This window comes from Triticum dicoccoides, chromosome 5A (assembly GCF_002162155.2).
Source record: "Triticum dicoccoides isolate Atlit2015 ecotype Zavitan chromosome 5A, WEW_v2.0, whole genome shotgun sequence".
NCBI lineage: Eukaryota > Viridiplantae > Streptophyta > Magnoliopsida > Poales > Poaceae > Triticum > Triticum dicoccoides.
In genome coordinates this window covers 445,151,471-445,171,680 of record NC_041388.1, presented here as the reverse complement: position 1 = coordinate 445,171,680, position 20,210 = coordinate 445,151,471, and the positions used below count along the sequence as shown (strand labels likewise).

Genomic DNA, 20,210 nt, shown 5'->3' with positions numbered 1-20,210 from the left:
CAACGTTACCGACATATATGCCACATGTGTTGTCATCCTTATTTGTGGTGACCCAACAGGAGGAGGTAAGTCCCTAATCCCAATTCTTCTTTTTCAGTTTGAGTGATATAAGGATTCATATTCCAAGTTCAGGAAAAAACTGGGACTATGAATTTGAGATTTTTTTGCATCGGGATTTCACAAGTCGCCTTCCCTCATGCTCTTTGTTGTGTGAACCAGATTCAAAGGAAATACTTTACTTAGTGCCATCAAAATTTAACCAAGAGTAGAACATGCAATCATGATCATGGCTTGCCAACTAAACATTATCAGGCCTTAATCTAGAACACTTAGAACCAAATAATGAGCAAGAACTTGACCATTATCATTACAACTAATAGCAATAATTAGTCCTCTTAATGTAATAAATTAACATCAAGTTGCTATGGCACTACTGTTATTGCTTAACATATTTGCATGTAACTGTGAACTAAAGCAACTAAGATGTAAAGCGGAAATGAGAGTGGTCAATATCAAATATGGGAGTAACCTCGAAGGCGAAGGCGAGGGTGCGTGCATGCTCGGTGCATGCATGGTGAAGGTCAAGGCAACAGCAGTGTGGTTGCATGGTAAGTTTCTGCTTAATTAGCAACGGTGTGGTTGTACAATAGGTCCATGCAATCCACCACTAGAATTATTTTGGCAGTGGTTGTCGATGCTAGATGCTCTTCAGCACCCTCTAGTACCTCTTTAGGCTTTTGGGTAGTTGTAGCTCGTGTATGTGATCTTCACCACAAGAGAGGGAGGGAGAGAGGGAGAGAGAGATATGCTTTCTCCTTATGCATACTGCACTAAGGAATAAGGACCAAACTCATGAGGTGGGTCAAGCATCCTCAATCATGACACATATGCGAGAAAGGCGTAGTGGGTCACACATGCATTGTGTTATTTCTTTCTCGGTTAACAGCCGAGATCAATTCAAATGCTTTCATTTTTAATTACTTTGCATGTAACATTTTCCCTCCACACCCTCCTACATTACATTGCATTTTACGTTGTGATTATTCTTTCTAGGCATTTCAACAAGTGACTACATACGAAGCAAAATGAGTGAATCTACACTCTAAAATATGTCTACATACATCCGTATGTAGTAGTCATTCGAAATGTCTAGAAAGACAAATATTTAGGAACGGAGAGAGTAATTAATACCACTACAACTCCCGATTCCTACATTTGACGTAAGCTAATTTGAGGACTACCACTACAACTCCCGATCCCTGCATTTGACGTAAGCTAATTCGAGGACAGATTCGTCAAGTGAGGATGGCACGAGCTTTCTTGGTACACACACTTAAACTTGTGCATATAAAGATTGTAAAGATAATTAGAAACAGAGGCAGTATAGAACATAGAACATTAGCAACCATATAGCGAGTAGCATCCCTGGGCGCTAAAAACTATTTTCATGCTTCAAATATCTGTGAAATGGACTTTGTACAAATTACTAGGATATGGTATTAGTAAAAATGAGAAACACAAAGCAGCATTTTTTTTTTGAACTCACCACATTTATAGTATACTCTAGCTGAAATCTTTTTTCTCTGTTATTTATAGGAAAGAAGGGGTTTTATAAGAACGGAATTGCTAACTCACGTCTAGATGAAATTTAAGGATGTCACATCTAAGTCTCTGGCCATTGAATCTGTTTGTTGTAATCTCGTGCAAAAATCTCGATCTTTTGTTTGCCTCGTCGCTGTCGCTCGTTGCATCCCGTCTTTTTTTCCCGGCCCATTCTTGTTTGTTGGCCCGTTATGGTCGTTACGCCAGGGAGGGGCGGGCCACTCTTTTTGTTTCGTTGAAAAAAAAACTGCATGGTGTGCATGTTCGCGTCATATAGCTGGACCATTTTTTTTCTTTTCGAGCTTCATTTTCTTGACTATTTTTTGTGGTGTGTCCACTCACTGCAGAAATTTCATTTGTAAGTTCTTTCTATATTTTTCTTCTTCTTCATTTTTCTCCGTTGTTGCCCCTGTTGACCTGGTGTATGCTGCTGCTCTTTGGCATCTCTACGTGGGCTGCTGGCGTGTTTTTTTGCCCTCTCTTGTGTGTTTTAGGCTTGGCTTTTTTCCTTTTTGTTTTTTTAGGCTGTGATGCTCAAGTTTTTTGCTTTTTTTCTGTCTCTATATATATGCAATTTTCAATATTCATATTTTTAGCATGGCTCACGTGTAGTTTGTTGTCCCAGCACGAGCGATCTACGCATCCTTGTCCATTTGTTTTTCGGTCGTTTCCGTATTTGTGTTTCTTTTTTCTTAGCTTTTTGAGCAGGATTGCTAAAATACATCTAGACGAAATTTAGTGATCGCACATCTAGATGTCCAGCCGTCCGATCCAATGTGTCTTTGTTTTCGCGCTAGAGTGATCACCCGTGTCATGAACGATCCGGACCGCGTTGTAGAGTCTGTCGGGCCGGGAGGCCTACAGCGGAGCAGGACTGTTTTGCCTTTTTTTTCTTTTGTGTTAGGCCATGTTGCCTTTGTTTGTGTTTTTTTAGAATACAAAGAGTGTAGCCGAAAGAATATTACATCGATACGGCATCCTCCCTCGAGTCGTCACTCCCCTCTTATGTTCTTCCATTTCTATTGTTTTGTTTCGAATCCAAAGGAGACTACCTAACCTGGCGGATCTGAGGCTCGGAGATGGTAGGGAATGTTGTTTTTTGGTTTTCCCCTATTTGTTTCATGCACTCTTTTTTCCATGTCATCTTTTTATATACCGTGTAAGCAAGTGTTTGCCTAGTTGTTTTTTCACACACAATATATCCTGATTTTAGTTTGTATGTAAACCCCTCGACTCCAGAATAAAGCTATTTGTAGTTTTTGTAGTCACCTTATTTGGAAGTAGTCATCTCAAAAATTGATTTTTTTTATAGTTGCCTAAGTTGCAAGTCAATCGTCGACTCGCAACTACGGGGCCATATGTTTGTACGGGCCCAGTTGTAAGTCAACCATCGACTCGCAACTAGAGGAGGGCGTATGTTTGTAGGGCCCCTAGTTGTAAGTCAACCATCGACTCGCAACTAGGGCGGACGTATGTGTGTAGGATCCTAGTTGCAAGTCAACCATCAACTCACAACTAGGACGTGTCCTACTTTTTCTGTAGTTGCCCCAGTTGCATGTCAACCATCGGACTTGCTACTAGGGGACGTATGTTTGTAGGGGCCTAGTTGCAAGTCAACCATCAACACGCAATTAGGACGCTTCGTACTTTTTTGTAGTGGCCCCAGTTGCATGTCAACCATTGACTCGCAACTAGGGGGCGTATGTTTGTAGGGGCCAAGTTGCAAGTCAACCATCGAATCGCAACTAGGACGCACCGTACTTTTTTGTAGTGACCCTAGTTGCATGTCAACCATCGACTCGCAACTAGGAGGGGCGTATGTTTATAGGGGCCCAGTTACAAGTCAACCATCGAATCGCAACTGGGACATGTCAAACTTTTTTGTAGTTACCTTGGTTAAAAGTCAACCATTGACTCGTAACTAAGGGGACATATGTTTGTAGGGGCCCAGTTGAAGTCAACCATCGACTCGGAACTAGGGGGACGTATATTTGTGGGGAGCCAGTTGCTAGTGAACCATCGACTCGCGTCATACTTTTTTTACTTGCCCCAGTTGCAAGTCAACCACCAACTCGCAACTAGGATGCGTCGTACTTTTTTGTAGTGGCCCCAGTTGCATGTCAACCATTGACTCGCAACTAGGGGGCGTATGTTTGTAGGGGGCTAGCTGTAAGTCAACCATCGTTTCGCAACTAGAGGGGGCATATATTTGTAGGGCCCCTAGTTGCAAGTCAAGCATCGACTCGCAAGTAGGGCGGACGTATGTCTATAGGAACCCAGTTGCAAGTCAACCATTGACTTGCAACTAGGATGTGTCATATTTTTTTAGTGGCCCTAGTTGCATGTCAACTATCGACTCGCAACTAGGGGACGTATGTTTGTAGGGGCCTAGTTGCAAGTCAACTATTGACACGTAACTAGGATGCATCGTATTTTTTTTGTAGTGACCCTAGTTGCAGGTCAACCATGGACTCGCAACTAGGAGGGGTGTATGTTTGTAGGGGGCAGTGGCAAGTGAACGATTGACTCGCAAGTTGGACGTGTCATACTTTTTTGTAGTTACCCTAGTTGCAAGTCAACTATCAACTCGCAACTAGGGGAAGGGGCGTATGTTTATAGGGGCCCAGTTGCAAGTCAACCATCGACTCGCGACTAGGATGTGTCGTAATTTTTTGTAGTGACCTAGTTGCATGTCAAACATTGACTCGCAACTAGGGGGCGTATGTCTGTATTTACTCAAATGAGTGTCAACCATCGAGTCGCAACTAGGACGCCTTGTACTTTTTTGTAGTGGCCCTAGCTGCATGCCAACCATTGACTCACAACTATCGGGGGTTGTATGTTTGTAGGGGCTTGGTTGTAAGTCAACCATCGATTCACAACTAAGACGGGTTGTACTTTCTTGCAGTAGCCCCAGTTGCATGTCAATCATCGACACACAACTAGGGGGGGTATGTTTGTAGGGGCCCAGTTGCAAGTTCATCATCGACTTGCAATTGGCACGCGTCGTAGTTTTTTGTAGTTGCCCCAGTTGCAAGTCAATGATCGACTTGCAACTAGGATGCATTGTATTTTTTTGTAGTGGCCTTAGTTGCATGTCAACTATCGACTCGCAACTAGGGAGGGACGTATGTTTGTAGGGGCCCAGTTGCAAGTTAACCATCAACTTGCAACTAGGATGCATTGCACTTTTTTGGAGTTACCCCAGTTGTAAGTCAATGATCGCCTCGCAACTAGGGGGAGGGGCGTATCTTTGTAGGGGCCCGGTTGCAAGTCAATCATCGACTCACAACTAGGGGTCAAATGTTTGTAGGGGTCAAGTTGCAAGTCAACCATCGACTCGCAACTAGGGGGCAAATGTTTGTAGGGTCCCAGTTGCAAGTCAACCCATCGACTCGCAACTAACTCTTTGATCTCCATGTTAAATTTAACCTTTTTTATTTCTCTCCAAGACAATTATTGATACAAATTATTGGAAAGTAAAATGATTTTTTGTGCAACCATGATAGAGATTAGCATGGCTCTCTCATTGAGGACCGAAAACAAACAGCCACCCATCCATGACAAAATGTTTCTTTTAAAAAAAAGTTGAAAATGCTTGTGTTTCGAAAATGTACGCAAATTTTGGAAAAAAATCATGTTCATGTTCATGGTTCTATTTTTTACACAAATTCAAAAAATGTTCGCATTTTTAAAATTTTGTTTGGAGTTTTAAAAGATGTTCATGCTTCTAAAAAATGTTCATGTTCATGCTTCTAAAAAATGTTCCGATTTAATAATAATAATAATATAGGTTTGCATTTTCATGAAATGTCTGAGGTTTTACAAAGTATTTAAAAATAAAAAAGGTCCGTGTTTTAAAAATACTCACTTTTCTGAAAGAAAAAAAAAACGTATTTTGAAGTTTCAAAAACCGGTCTCTAATTTCTCACTGTTGATGGTTTCTTAATGTTGTCGTACCTTTTGGGACACGTAATCTACTCATATCAACTAGTTAGTGGGGAGCGCAGGTAAGTTGTCAGGTCCCTAGTTTGATCTATGTTAACCTTAGTTTTTTTTTACTATTTCATTATTTTTACTGTTCGAAGGGCAAAATGGGCTAGGCCAGTTGGGGGTACCCTGTACGAAGAAAAACACAGCTGGGCACCAGGCGTGAAGGATTGTCCCATAAAAAGAAATCAGCGCGAAAGAAAAATCATCATCGGACAAAAAAAACAAGAGAGCCACAAACAAAACTTAGATGTGACATAATGTCACATTTAGATGTGTCATAGACACACCCTTATAAGAAAAGGCAACACACAAATGACCCAAATACCAAGCCCAGATGGCCCTTTTTGCCGGGGCATGCCTCTCATTAGTTTACACCAGATCCCTTCCGTCCCGTGCCCAAGTCCCGCAGCACTATCGCGCCCAAGAGGATTCAAAAGGGAGCGGCGGCGGCGAGAGGCCCGGCGCCGACCGCAACCCTAGCCCGAATCAGCACCCGCCGCCCCGGAGGGTGCCGCTGCGGCGGCCGAGGCCGACGACGAGGTGCGGCGCCTGTTCACGGCCCTCAGCCAGGTCCACGCCGACCTCGCCCTGGCGGTCTGCCGCAGGCGGAGCGGCGGTCCATTGTTGACGAGGCGCGCTGGCGGCCCGTGCGGTCCCGATCCCAGGTGCTGGTCCACCGGCGTGGATGAGGAGCCCAGGAGCAGGCAAGTTGGCTAGATCTCGCAGCCCCGGCCGTCCCGTCCACGTCCTAGGGTTCCGAGGTACGCGACTGAGATCCCGATTTTTTTTGAGGGAGCGACGACCTCTGATCCAAAATAAGTACCGCAATTTTGAACTAAGGCTAGTTCAGCCTTAGTTCAAAACTGTGACACTTATTATGGATCGGAGGGAGTAGTAATTATAAGTAGTACATCCATTTTTGCTACAAAAGAGTTCCAACTTCCAACCCAAATAGTTGCTAGTGCTAGTTTAAGCAGTTATCTCGTCCCGCTTTGGTTGAATGAAGATAGGATGGTGAAAGAAATGAGGAAGGGATGCCTTTGCTGTGCCTGTGAGCTTTTTCTTTCTTGGCTTCAGTTTCTTGAATAACATCACTGTCTATAACTCACCTATGGGATTGGTAACCAGTCTATATGGTATAGAGACACCCAAAATGTTGCTAATTACCAGCACCCAATTATGCACCAGAAACAGTAATCTTTTTTTTTCTTGTATTTAGTAATTTACCATTAGACCTAAACTCAGTTTACAATATTGAATTGTCTGAGTTGAGTAATAAATTCAAGATTTGGCCTTCGAGTAGAAAGTTAAACTAGCTGGACAGTCTTCACGCGCCAATTAGTGAAGGCAGTGAAGTTACACACAACTCCATTCTTGGCATGGATTATATATCCAAAAGCTTAGTGGGCTGACACAATAGTAGGTGGACACATAAAGCAGGAAATATTTAGGCATAAATGTTTACTAAACTAGAATTCATTTCATAATAGCACATTCATGTTGAGAAATTCTTATATACGACCTTTGAATTGTAGCCAGTTAACTTCGGATAAGTTGTATCACTTACTAAAAGAAGGTGGGCCTTACCGTGTGGGGAGGTTGCTAAATCAATAAAAACGTGTTCATCATTCATGTGAATACGAATAAATCAAGTTTAAAATTCACCATACATATTGATATAAATTCAGAAACATGCAAATACAGCTACAATAATGAGTAAGATACATGTAAAGTTTATTTATTCTCAAAATAATCTAAGAAATATTCAGTCTTCATGCCAAGTTGCCTATAATAAATGGTCACCAACTATCATGAATGATAAAATCCATCTTCTTCGCTATTTGGACTGCTCAGGCTTGTCAGCACTATGCACCCATGAGCAACTGCACTGTAGACATAAAATGGTTAGGCGTTAGCTCATAGTGTCAAATGCGCGATTAGCTTATATTGCATTGCATCTGAGTAGAGTAGAGACACAATGGATGTAGTATGAGGTGGTCACCTATGAGGGTGTCTGCGTGGGCTCTGGCCGCGCACTCCGCGATCCTGGTCCTATTCATGTGACGCCATTGGGCTTGTTCGCTACCGGCTCTGGCTCTCGGACGATGCCACATGATATCTTTGTGTTGAACACCTCTCTAGTTGATATTGTGCCATGACCGCCCAACGGTTTCACCATGCGCAATGTGTCGGTGCTGAGGCCGTCTGCGCATGATGGAATGTTGGGAGTTGTGGCACAGTATGCATCAGGGAGGCGTTGAACATAGGAGCGGCGTGTGGCAGGGTCGACCGGTGGCGGACAAGGCCAAGGCGCAAGTCGCATGATTAGGATAACCAGGATCAAGGAAGTTGCCACAAGAGCCTCGGATGCCCTTGCAAGCGGCCACCATGTACTCCATCCATAGCACCTGGGTCCAGCAGGTGGCAACCCCGAGCCAGCTAAGTAGCGATGAAGATGAATATTTTGTTTTCATGCTGGTCAATGCGTATATTCTGTTGGTGGAAACTTTGCATGAAGTTCGTAAGTCTTTGATTACTTTTAAAATAATAAATTATTTGATGTATTTTTACTTAATTGCCAGAGTTGTATTTGCATGACTTCTGTACCATATTATGTTTTATTTCTATATGTGTATGGCGAATCTTAAAGTTGATATAATTTTGGTTAACACATGAATGAGTGAAAATGATTTTCTGGCCATAGCAACCTCCCAACATCCTAAGGCTTTTTTTTCTATGTAATAAATACACTTTATCAGAAGTTTACTGGCTTTAATTCAAAGGTTATTGCGCTTGTAAATTATTCCTATATATAAGAATTGCTTGACAATAATATGATCTGTACGGATAAATTCTGCTCAGTCAAAGCATTCATCATGCTTATTTTCTGCTTCTGGTCAGTATGATTTTACAAAAAGCATTTGCACATTTCTTTTTTGCTTCAGCTAAAAAAACATTTGTTCAGCACTAGCACCATGATTTTTTTGCGTGTTAATCAAGGAGGTAATTCAAGTCATCTATGATGTCTAAAAGGATTGCATTGCCTTGATAGATGCCACAAGTAGTTAGCCAGCAACCATAGCTATTTGGCGAGCTATGTCGGGTGCCATACCTAAACGGTGTTGTTCGTTGCAAATATACGTACGTACTTTAAGTCTAAAGCTGAGTCGTAGCTCCTGCTGGCCTGGTTGGCTGTTTGCTGATTGGCCTAGTTACTAATGTGCGTAGGCCACAACTCCGGGATGCTAAAATTGAGTGTGGTCACCACGCATACAACCAAACCTAGCTACTGCGTGAAATCACGATCGTGTGTGGTGGAGGCGGCAGCGGCAGCGAATAGCTAAAAAGCACGGACACGGGGACGGAAGGACGGGGATACGCATACGGGGATACGGGATACGGCATTTTCCAAAAACAGCCATTCGGGGATACGGTGAGTATATATAAAATAAAATAAAAATATGACATATAATATAGAATTAAGACAGAAAATTAAAGAAAAGGAGTTGAGAATAGAGAATATTGCCCCATTTGGTGGCTCTTTTATCAAGTGCTTGATTGATCCTCGTCCCCCCATGTCATTGCAAGTTGCATCTTGCAGAACACATCAAACAGCAAAGAAGATTAGAAAAATAGAAGACATAACCAGAAGACAATATGAACACATCAAAAGAGTAAAGACTTTTGCTTTGCTCACCCAATTTGCAATGCCATTTGGCTCCCAATTGCAGCACCAGGACCCGGACGCCCTTCACTCTCACCCACGGATGATTGGCTACCGGCTGCCATGGTTTTGGTACCTATCAGGCCAACAACAAGCAATCAATTCCTATCAAGAACAGCAGCAGCCAGCAGCACAAGCAAAGAGCAGAAAGCAGCAAGCATCAGATCCAATAACTTAGTGCAAGCAAACAGCAGTAGAGCACCAAGCACCAAGCATCTGAAGATTAAAAGTGGAAGAGGCTGAAGAAGAATGAGGAGAGGATGCAGCTGGGTTACCTGCGGCTGCGAGGAGAGGCTGCTGCTGCTGGTGGTGCTGGAGGGGACAGTCGCCGGTCGAATCCAGGAGCGCCGGCGGTGGTGGCGGCGAGTCCAGGAGGTGGCGGCGCCGTCTGTGCGACCTGGGAGGCAGGGAGGGAGCGCCTCTTCATTATGTCGTGACCCTGCAAAGTAGGGTTTCCTGATGGGCCGAGGCTGTTTTTTGGGCCAGGCCGTATCCCTAACGTGTCCCCGCGTATCCCAATCGTTTTTTCATTTTTTTTAATTCGAATTTCGGGGATACTCTAAAATTCGCGTATCCCGGCGTATCCCGCCGTATCCCCGTATCCCGCCGTATCAGGACGACAGTTCGGCGATTCCTGGCGTGTCCGTGCTTTTTAGGCAAATAGGGCATTAGGGCACGGCAGAGCGGTAGCAGCTGGCGGCCCGCGGCCGCCATGGGCCGGCAAGGTGGTGAACAGCGACTCAGCGATGCCGTGAGAGTGAGCAGATCAGCGGATGGCGTCAAAAAAAGATCGAATATTTGTATTATGTTGCTGACTTCCGCCGATTGAAATTGTATTAGATCAAGTATTCAAATACATACTTATGTTCTCTAGTTTTAGTTCTGTACTTGTGCACTGCATTTATTCTAGTGCTCTCACATCGTTGAAAAACTAATTGATTTGTTTCTAATGGTGACTAGATATGGATATTTAAAGGAATTGATCTTGCTGAAATTAAGAAAGAATTTCAAAATATACCAAGAAGAATGCCTTTGCCACAGTCAATAAAGCTTTATTATAGGTATGTATTCTTTATAACTATCTTCACTTGTATAACTTGTTTTTATGATTATATAGCACTAGTTACATATTCATGATTTATCTATGCTATCTATTTTTGTAGACATCTTTATGCGTGTCTTAGTTAATAAAGATGATAAATTGGTGATCTGTAATCCATATAATCTTCATTTAGTGAGGTATTTTGATACCAGTATTTACTTTTTGGATTTCGGTTGTATTTGCTGAATATAAAGTATTCTAGTGAGCTCCTGCATCGTTCTAGTATATGTGATTTTCTTCTTTAAAAACAACGCCACAGCTGAAAATTATTCCGCCACTGCTAGCAACGAAGTAGAATTTGAGATTTCCTCGTGCAAGGGTATTAAACTGGTTTGCATAAGGAAAATGTATTAATCTTCCTTGTGCAAGGGTATCAAAATGTATTAATCTGGTTTGCATAAGGATTCGCTTAGGTAGCTGGAACGTAGGGTCTCTGACAGGGAAGCTTCGGGAGCTAGTTGATGCAGCGGTGAGGAGAGGTGTTGATATCCTTTGCGTCCAAGAAACCAAATGGAGAGGACAGAAGGCGAAGGAGGTGGAGGATACCGGCTTCAAGCTGTGGTACACAGGGACGGCTGCAAACAGAAATGGCGTAGGCAAACAGAAATGGAGAAGTACAAGATGGCGAAGAAGGCCGCAAAGCGAGCTGTTGGTGAAGCAAGGGGTCGGGCATATGAGGACCTCTACCAACGGTTAGGCACGAAGGAAGGTGAAAGGGACATCTATAAGATGGCCAAGATCCGAGAGAGGAAGACGAGGGATATTGGCCAAGTCAAATGCATCAAGGACGGAGCAGGCCAACTCTTGGTGAAGGGCGAGGAGATTAAGCATAGATGGCGGGAGTACTTCGACAAGCTGTTCAATGGGGAGAATGAGAGTTCTACCATTGAACTGGACGACTCCTTTGATGAGACCAGCATGCGTTTTGTGCGGTGAATCCAGGAGTCTGAGGTCAAGGAGGCTTTAAAAAGGATGAAAGGAGGCAAGGCGATGGGCCCTGATTGTATCCCCATTGAGGTGTGGAAAGGTCTCGGGGACATAGCGATAGTATGGCTAACCAAGCTTTTCAACCTCATTTTTCGGGCAAACAAGATGCCAGAAGAATGGAGACGGAGTATATTAGTACCAATCTTCAAGAACAAGGGGGATGTTCAGAGTTGTACTAATTACCGTGGAATTAAGCTGATGAGCCATACAATGAAGCTATGGGAGAGAGTCATTGAGCACCGCTTAAGAAGAATGACAAGCGTGACCAAAAATCAGTTTGGTTTCATGCCTGGGAGGTCGACCATGGAAGCCATTTTCTTGGTACGACAACTTATGGAGAGATATAGGGAGCAAAAGAAGGACTTGCATATGGTGTTCATTGACTTGGAGAAGGCCTATGATAAGATACCGCGGAATGTCATGTGGTGGGCCTTGGAGAAACACAAAGTCCCAGCAAAATACATTACCCTCATCAAGGACATGTACGATAATGTTGTGACAAGTGTTCGAACAAGTGATGTCGACACTGATGACTTCCCAATTAAGATAGGACTGCATCAGGGGTCAGCTTTGAGCCCTTGTCTTTTTGCATTGGTGATGGATGAGGTCACAAGGGATATACAAGGAGATATCCCATGGTGTATGCTCTTTGCGGATGATGTGGTGCTAGTTGACGATAGTCGGACGGGGGTAAATAGGAAGTTAGAGTTATGGAGACAAACCTTGGAATCGAAAGGGTTTAGGCTTATTAGAACTAAAACTGAGTACATGATGTGCGGTTTTAGTACTACTAGGTGTGAGGAGGTTAGCCTTGATGGCCAGGTGGTACCTCAGAAGGACACCTTTCGGTATTTGGGGTCAATGCTGCAGGAGGATGGGGGTATTGATGAAGATGTGAACCATCGAATCAAAGCCAGATGGATGAAGTGGCGCCAAGCTTCTGGCATTCTTTGTGACAAGAGAGTGCCACAAAAGCTAAAAGGCAAGTTCTACAGGACGGCGGTTCGACCCGCAATGTTGTATGGCGCTGAGTGTTGGCCGACTAAAAGGCGACATGTTCAACAGTTAGGTGTGGCGGAGATGCGTATGTTGAGATGGATGTGTGGCCACACAAGGAAGGATCGAGTCCGGAATGATGATATACGAGATAGAGTTGGGGTAGCACCAATTGAAGAGAAGCTTGTCCAACATCGTCTGAGATGGTTTGGGCATATTCATTGCAGGCCTCCAGAAGCTCCGGTGCATAGTGGACGGCTAAAGCGTGCGGAGAATGTCAAGAGAGGACGGGGTAGACCGAAGTTGACATGGGAGGAGTCCGTTAAGAGAGACCTGAAGGATTGGAGTATCACCAAAGAGCTCGCTATGGACAGGGGTGCGTGGAAGCTTGCTATCCATGTGCCAGAGCCGTGAGTTGGTTGCGAGATCTTATGGGTTTCACCTCTAGCCTACCCCAACTTGTTTGGGACTAAAGGCTTTGTTGTTGTTGTTGTTGTTTGTGCAAGGGTATCAATCTGACTTCTAGTCAAACAGCTCCTCGTCTGCACCACCTTGCTCCCCACGACCACTAGCAGTTGCACCAGACACAAAAATGAAGCAAACATGTTATGTTCAACATATGTCGCACTTGCATCTGAGCAGATGAGACACGTTGGATGAAGTACAAGGTGGTTACCTGCAAGGATGTCTGCACGGGCTTTGGATGCGATTCTAACCATCCTATTTAGGCGCTGCACCATGGGCTCGTTTGTCGCTGCCGATGTCGCTCGGTCACCGCTCCGTGTCATGCTAGCAAATTAGCCCATAGGCTATCTGCGCGACATAGATCTAGGGCCTCCAAGAAGCGTATGCCCATGGAGACCAATGTTGAAGCCCATTAGTACCGTACATTGCATAGATCCGTTGCTCGCAAGAAGCGCACGCTCGTGGAGGCGACCAACGTCGAAGTTTGTCAGTTCTGTTCGGTGCATAGATCTCATGTGTACAAGAGGCTCACCTCTATGCAGGTGGTCAACTTTGAAGTTCGTCATCTTTGCGAGCTACACAGATCCAGTGTCTTCGAGAAATGCAAACCCGCAGATTGGCTCTCCACACGTCATAGATCCGCTGTCATTGAGAAAGGCGAGCTCATTGTCGTGCCCAATCGTCTCTCTTCATTGCACAATTCTATTGCCTGCTTCTCGTGTAAGAGTGCTGCAACAACCGAAGTTGATGCCGTTGAGCAGGTTGGCACTCTGTGTTTGGCTTGATGCCGACACTCCTAGCACCGACGAAGCGTTAAGAGGATTGGAAGCCACCGGGATTGAGCCATTGAGGACGCCACACTCAACGAGGAGAAATGGCGGGAGCTCCGATGCTGCATAGTCAAAGACTTTGAAATGCCGTTCCCTCCGGTGGTGCGGTACCTCGGTCGATGCGCTTGCACCACACGCAGCGACGTGGGGAGAAGCAGATCACAAGTCATGGCATTGTCATTGTACACGGTATGATCGGCGAGGAGGCCGTTAAGCTGAGAGCTCTGGACGGGGGAGACACCCATGCCGAAAAACCGAAGCGCGATGCACCACCTCTAAAAGGAATGAGATGGGCGTAGGATGCCCTTGAAGGGACTCGGCTACTTGTCTGCGCTCCTGCAGTAGCCAGAGCATTGGTGAGGTAGCTAAACATATTTGTTGGTCGGGCCGGGTTCTCCCTGGGACCTTTGATGCTTGGTGGGCCTTCCGATCGTTTCATCTTCTCGTCTCTATTGCTTTGTTTCCCACACACTACAAAAGTATAATTAAGAACTTGTTAGCTTCACAAACTCAATAGTATTACTATTCTGTTATTCTTCGCACCGGTCACGTGCACATAACCTACCTGACGAAAGAAGCTATTTTGCGTCATGTCTTTTGGCGGGAGAAATGCGTAGAGATTTAGAGGTGCTTTATTATGAACTGACATAGGCACCATCTGTAGCCCCTGGTAAAGTGCTATTTTAGGAACGGAATCAATTCTCATATATCCAAATTAATTGTCATCTATTTATGTACAAATATACGACAACACAAACATTAATGTACTACCAATTATTCTCATTACAATGTTTTCGTGAGTTTTAAATGCGACTATTTATTGGAGCGCATCCATATATGGATATCAATCAAATATTTCCTAGTATATCTCGGTGCATTAATGAAACAATCATAAGGATCCACTCAAAAAATCAATAACACAATTAGTCTATAAACTCGAGAATCATAGTAGAGCAAAACGGCAAGTCAAAGAAAAGTTTTCATAAGACTGAAGACTAAAACATGAGAACTATCTTCCCAAGGGTTAAACCAAAGCAGCAAGGAGTAATTCTCATGTTTTAATCTTCAAGTCTTATGGAAACTTTCTTTGCCTTGCCGCTTTGCTCGAGTATGATTCTCAGGTTTATACGCTACTTATGTTTTATCGTCCTGCTGATCATTTCATTAATTGACTGAGATATAGTAGGGAATATTTGATTGATACGTATATAAGGATGTGTTGCAAACAAATAGTCGCATTTAAAGCTCGGCAAAATATCAGAACGAGAATAATTGGTAGGACATTAATGTTGTCGTTTAATTTGGATATGTGTGAATTGGTTTTGTTCCTCAAAAGCGCTTTAGCAGGGGCTATAAATACCGCTATTTCTGTTCGGAACAGAGTACATCTAAATCTTTGCGTATTTGTTTCCCGTTCAAAGACGTACCTCGTGCAAAGTAGTCTCTTTCGGTAGGGTAGTTCTACGCACATGGCCAGTGTGAAGAGTAACACAGTAGCAATACTCTTGAGTTTGTGAAGCTAATGTGTTCTTAATAGTAGTTTTGTAGTGTGTGGGAAACAAAACAATCGAGACGAAAAGATGAGACGGTCGGGAGGCCCATCAAGCATTGGAGGCACCGAGAACTCGACCTGACCAGGAAATATGTTAAACTACGTCCTCACCAATGCTTCGACTATTGCAGGAGCACGGACAAGTAGCTGAGTCCCTCTGAGGGCATCCTACGTCCATCTTGGTCCTTCAGAGATGGCGCATCGCGCTTTCGTCTTTCGTCCACATGTGTCTCCCTTGTACAAAGCTTCCAGCTTCACAGCCCCTCGCCAGCCATGCCATGCCCATGCAGGGAAACAACGACGTCACTTGTGATCTGCTTCGGTGAAATGGTGTTTCGTGGTCTTCGGCCATGCTGCCTCGGAGTGACCGCCATTTCTCCTTCCAGACGCCACAACCACACTTTGCCCCGAGCGACGACTTCGACTACGGACCGTCGGCGCAAAATCATCCCAACCACTACCTCGACTCCATTTTGGCGAATCGTCCTCTTGTGCCATGCCAACCTTTGTGCACTCGCACTAGCCACTCAAATTTGCAGTTTATGGCATGGCCACGACAGGAGGTGCCCTTACAGTTCCTTGTGGAGCGTGGGGTCATTGGTGGCTTGATCCCAGTGGCTTCCAATTCTCTTAATGCTTCACCTGTGCTAGGAGCGTCGGGATCAACCCGAGCATAGAGTGTTGGCATGCTCAACGGCGTCAACTCCGCTTGTTGTGTCATGCTTCCACGAGAAATGGACAAAAAAATTGTGGAACGGAGAGTTAGTTTGCCGTGACAATGAGCTAGCCTTTCTCATGGGCGTCGGATCCATGTCTCGTGGAGAGCTGATCTGTCATGATGGCAAACTTGCATTTCTCGTAGGCACGAGATTTGTGCAGCCCAGGGAGCTGACGGGCTTCTAAGTTGTCCGCCTGCATAGGGATGCGCTTCTTCTAGGCGCTACACCTATGCACAACCAACAGAGTTGATGGGATTCGATGATGGTTGCCTCCACGGGCGTCCGCTTCTTGCGGGCACCGGATCCGTGCAAAGTACGATGTCGATTGGCTTCAACATTGGTCTCCATGGGCATACACTTCTTGGAGGCCCCAGATTTGTGTCGTGCAGACAACCTACGAGCCTCCTTACTAGCAGAACATGGGTTGGCGATGACAAATGAGCCCATGGCGCGCCGCCTGAATAAGATTGTTAGTCGTGGAAAGACATCCTCGCAGGTATCCACTACGAACTTCATCCATCGTGTCTCATCTGCTCAGAGGCAAGTGCGACACATGCTGAACACAACATTTTTGCTTCATTTTTGTGTTCGGTGTAGCCGCTCGTGGTTATGAGGGGCAAGGTGATGCAAATCAGGAGCTGCCTGACTGGACCAGTCAGCGAAGGATATGAATCTTGCTGGTTGACGCCTATCTTTTGTCAGCCAGCGTGAAGAAAAAAAATCTTAGATGTGTCTTTACTCTATTGGAGTATTATTTTAAATAAATGGTCACTAGAACAACATCATGTTTTACTGTAATTTATTGCTATATCAATATGTAAGGTGGTTTTAATTTTATTAATTTGATGTTCCTTGGTGAAATGTGATTATATATATACCTTTTAATTTTTCTTTCGAGTAGAATTATGTCATTTACCTTGAATGGATAAGGGGTCAAAGTTGGGCATCTTTTACCCTAAGGTTGTCTAGGAGCTTATGTCTAATGGTGATAGTTCAGATGATAATAGTGAAGATGCAGAATTAGAACATCACATTATTCAGTTAGCTTCCCTTGGTCTCGTGGTAAATTTCGACATTACTCATGATGGGGGGTCGCACTAGCTGGTAACCTAGATGTGATGCACAAGAGACAAAGTTTACCCATGTTAGGGCCCTCACCAGCAAGGTACACCATACCCTTGCTTGGATGTATAATATGGATCTAGTCCTGTATAAGCACGAGGATTTGGACATTTGTTGTACAAAGGTTGCTGACCGTAGGGATCGCGTAGGTCAAGATGTGTCTGAGAGCCGCCGTGAGTTCTTGCCTTGCCTAATCCCATTGTTAGAACCTTGCACAAAATGAAGCCTTCTCAGGGCACTTGCATTCTGGACCGTTTGAGTGCGTGCCCAAAATACTTTCAGCCGTTCGATTTCTTGATGAGATGATCATGACCGTTGGATCAAAGCTGATGTGACAATCAGTGAAGTGCTCTTTTATGGTACCCACAAGTAAATATCATGACCGTTGGATCAAAGCTGATGTGACAATCAGTGAAGTGCTCTTTTATGGTACCCACAAGTAAATATGAGCCATCCATTTAGTCTAATATGATGGATACAATTTTTTTGACTCCAATATGGATACCTGGGAGTACCACAGCCAAAAGTTGAGGAGTACCTTGATTTCAAGGGTAAATTGGTAATTAACGTGATATTATGTGATGGTGGTATTTAATTCCCCACTAATTACGGGATGTGATCAACATCCATAGCGGACCAGCGGGAGATCTCGGCCAGGAATCACACGTAGAGATGCATCAGGAAGATTTGTTGGCATCTTCAAACTATGAAGGAGAGATGCACAAAACCCTAATTTAATAATTGCAACTGCAAGATCAAAGAACTCCAACGATTCAACTGGCTGACGGCTTGCAAGTACTCAGATAAGGCATGCGTCCAAGAGGCCTCGCCGGCGACTAAAGTTACTGGAGGCGGCAGCAGATGCATGCAATGGTCCTGCAGGGAGGACATGGCCATGGCTATGCACGGTCACTTGATCAGGGAGGCGGCGGCAACTGCTGGAGCAGCCCATCGGCGGGGAATTAGATCCAAAAATAAATAAACATTAGCCAAACTACCCTTTTAAACCAAGGGCTGGATTTAACCAGTACTCCCACACCTACCTAAGGAGTACCAGGGTACCGTAAAAAAACCTCGGTGAATTTATGCCTTATCTAGCTGTAGTCAGTGGGGCTGCCTCTGTCAGCGACCGCGGAAGTGGGTGTGGCTGGTGCTGGCTATAGTGTGCGCAGAGGGTGTGCCACCGCTTGTAGTTTTCGGTGGCCGCCGAGGGTAGTTCAGGAATTTCACTTCTTTGGCCTTGTGGGCGTGCCGTGGATGGCTAGGGGATGAATAGGGGTGAGGAGGGTGAATGATTGGTGAGAACCTTAGCTGCCATCCTTGTCGTATGCCTTATCTATGCTTGTTCTGGTTGCAGTCCTGTGGATCAAGGTGTTGTTCTCGAGTGCTAGAGTAATTTGCTTATCCTGTCGGCTCCCAGCTTCCAGGTTCTAATTATATGTGGTTCCAGTCCTGTGGATCAACATGTTGTTCTTGGGTGCTGGATTAATTTGGTTATCCTATCGGCTCCCAACTTCCATTATATGAGGACTTGGTGCTTTACTGTCGGTTGTTTTGTTCGGTTCTCTTGTTTTCTGATTCTTTGCTTCATTTGTTCCGCATGTTGATATGCTTGTCCTTGTTAGTTTGCCTCGCCTGTGGCTCTGGGGTTTCTTGTTCTTCTTTGATTATGATGTTTGTTGGCTGATTCTATTCCATCTTGTTTTTTCAGGACTCTATGCTGTTGGTTGGTCTGTGCTATTCTTCTTTTATCGTCTATAGGTGGGACATGCTCTTTACCCTGCATTTTCGTATCTATATACCTGTGTCCTAATCCTTTTTCGGCTGTCGGTTTCCCATTCCGGGTCTATAAATTCCTTCTATTGGATGCTTTGGTGGACACAAAAGCTTAACACATGTTACATTGTGCTATTTGCTGAGGTAGATGTTTGACTCCTTTCGTGTGTCATATAGAACATCCATATGAGATAAAGCAAAAAGGCAGAGACCAAATATAAGAGCTGAGGGATATGTGGAAGAGGGAGGGGATGAGCTTGAGGCTTATGAGCCAATCAAATAATCGAACGTGCATGGTTTCTTGAATTTTCAATTGTTGAATCTGTCAACCTGAAGATTTTTTTTTCTTATTTGCGGCAAACTCCAGGGTAAAATATAAAACAGAATCTGTCACCTGAAGGCATTTTGTCGAAGCCTTGCTCAGAGGTTGGGTGAGTTGATTTATCTGATCTGTATACTGATGGATGCCAATAAATAAGCTTGATCTATGAATAGTTTAGTCGCCAGTAGATGAGCTGATGAACCAATAGCATGTAGTAATGGTAGGTAAGATTTTGTTCTAAGTTGTGGTTACATAATGACATATCTAGGATGGACCTTTAGCTACTGAGGCCTGAATATAGAAAGTTGATAAAAAGAATCTCATTTTATTTGGATTTTTTTAAACTGCAGCCCATAAGTAGCACTATTAATTGCTCTGTTATCATTTGCTAGAATTTCTTGCTTTTGAAAGGAATTTAGAAGGATCTTAAGAATAGTACATTCAGTTATTTCATATTTGTCTTGATGTTCCTTACCAAAGCAGCAACCTTATATTGCTATTTCATGCCGTGCTCTTCTTAATTTCTTATCAATGAGAAGACAGCTCAAAAGAATGTCTCTTGTGAGTTATTACATGAACTTCTATGAAACAGCAAGCTTTCAGTATCCTAGGATTTTGCTACCAATCATTGTTTTTTTGGGTGACAAACCAATCATTGAGTCTTACTTAAATGCTTGCATGATATTATTCGTTCACCATATTGCACTTGGTGAGACCATTTATCATGAATCTATATTTTTCCATCTTCAGAGCGCGCCTTCATTTGTTAAAAAAAGTCAGTATGGGTAAATATTAGTTTCACTTTGCATAGTAGTATAACCAGGTCTGTTGAACTCTACATTTTCTGCATGTTATCATGTTTTTGTTTGAAAGCAAGCTAATTGGACAGCGGTGTTTATTTGCATGAATGCCTTGCCATTTTGCTGGAAGTTACTTGATGCATGAGGTGCTCTTTATAATTTGTATGTGAGAGAGGATTAGTTTGTCAAGCTTTCTATTGATAAAACCATTTCATTAGTT

General features: G+C 43.9%; 1 long non-coding RNA gene across 3 annotated transcripts in view; it reads left to right on the top strand.

Moving 5' to 3' along the window:
- Positions 1 to 5,952: 5,952 nt before the first annotated feature.
- LOC119302218 overlaps positions 5,953 to 20,210 on the top strand; it is a 15,902-nt gene continuing 1,644 nt past the window's right edge. The window contains exons 1-4 of one of the 3 annotated variants that reach the window (XR_005147399.1): positions 5,953 to 6,356; positions 10,280 to 10,380; positions 10,483 to 10,558; positions 18,804 to 18,853. This is a non-coding gene — a long non-coding RNA (uncharacterized LOC119302218). The remainder of the gene's footprint in view (positions 6,357 to 10,279; positions 10,381 to 10,482; positions 10,559 to 18,803; positions 18,854 to 20,210) is intronic. The other 2 variants (XR_005147396.1, XR_005147398.1) reach the window with 2 other exon arrangements.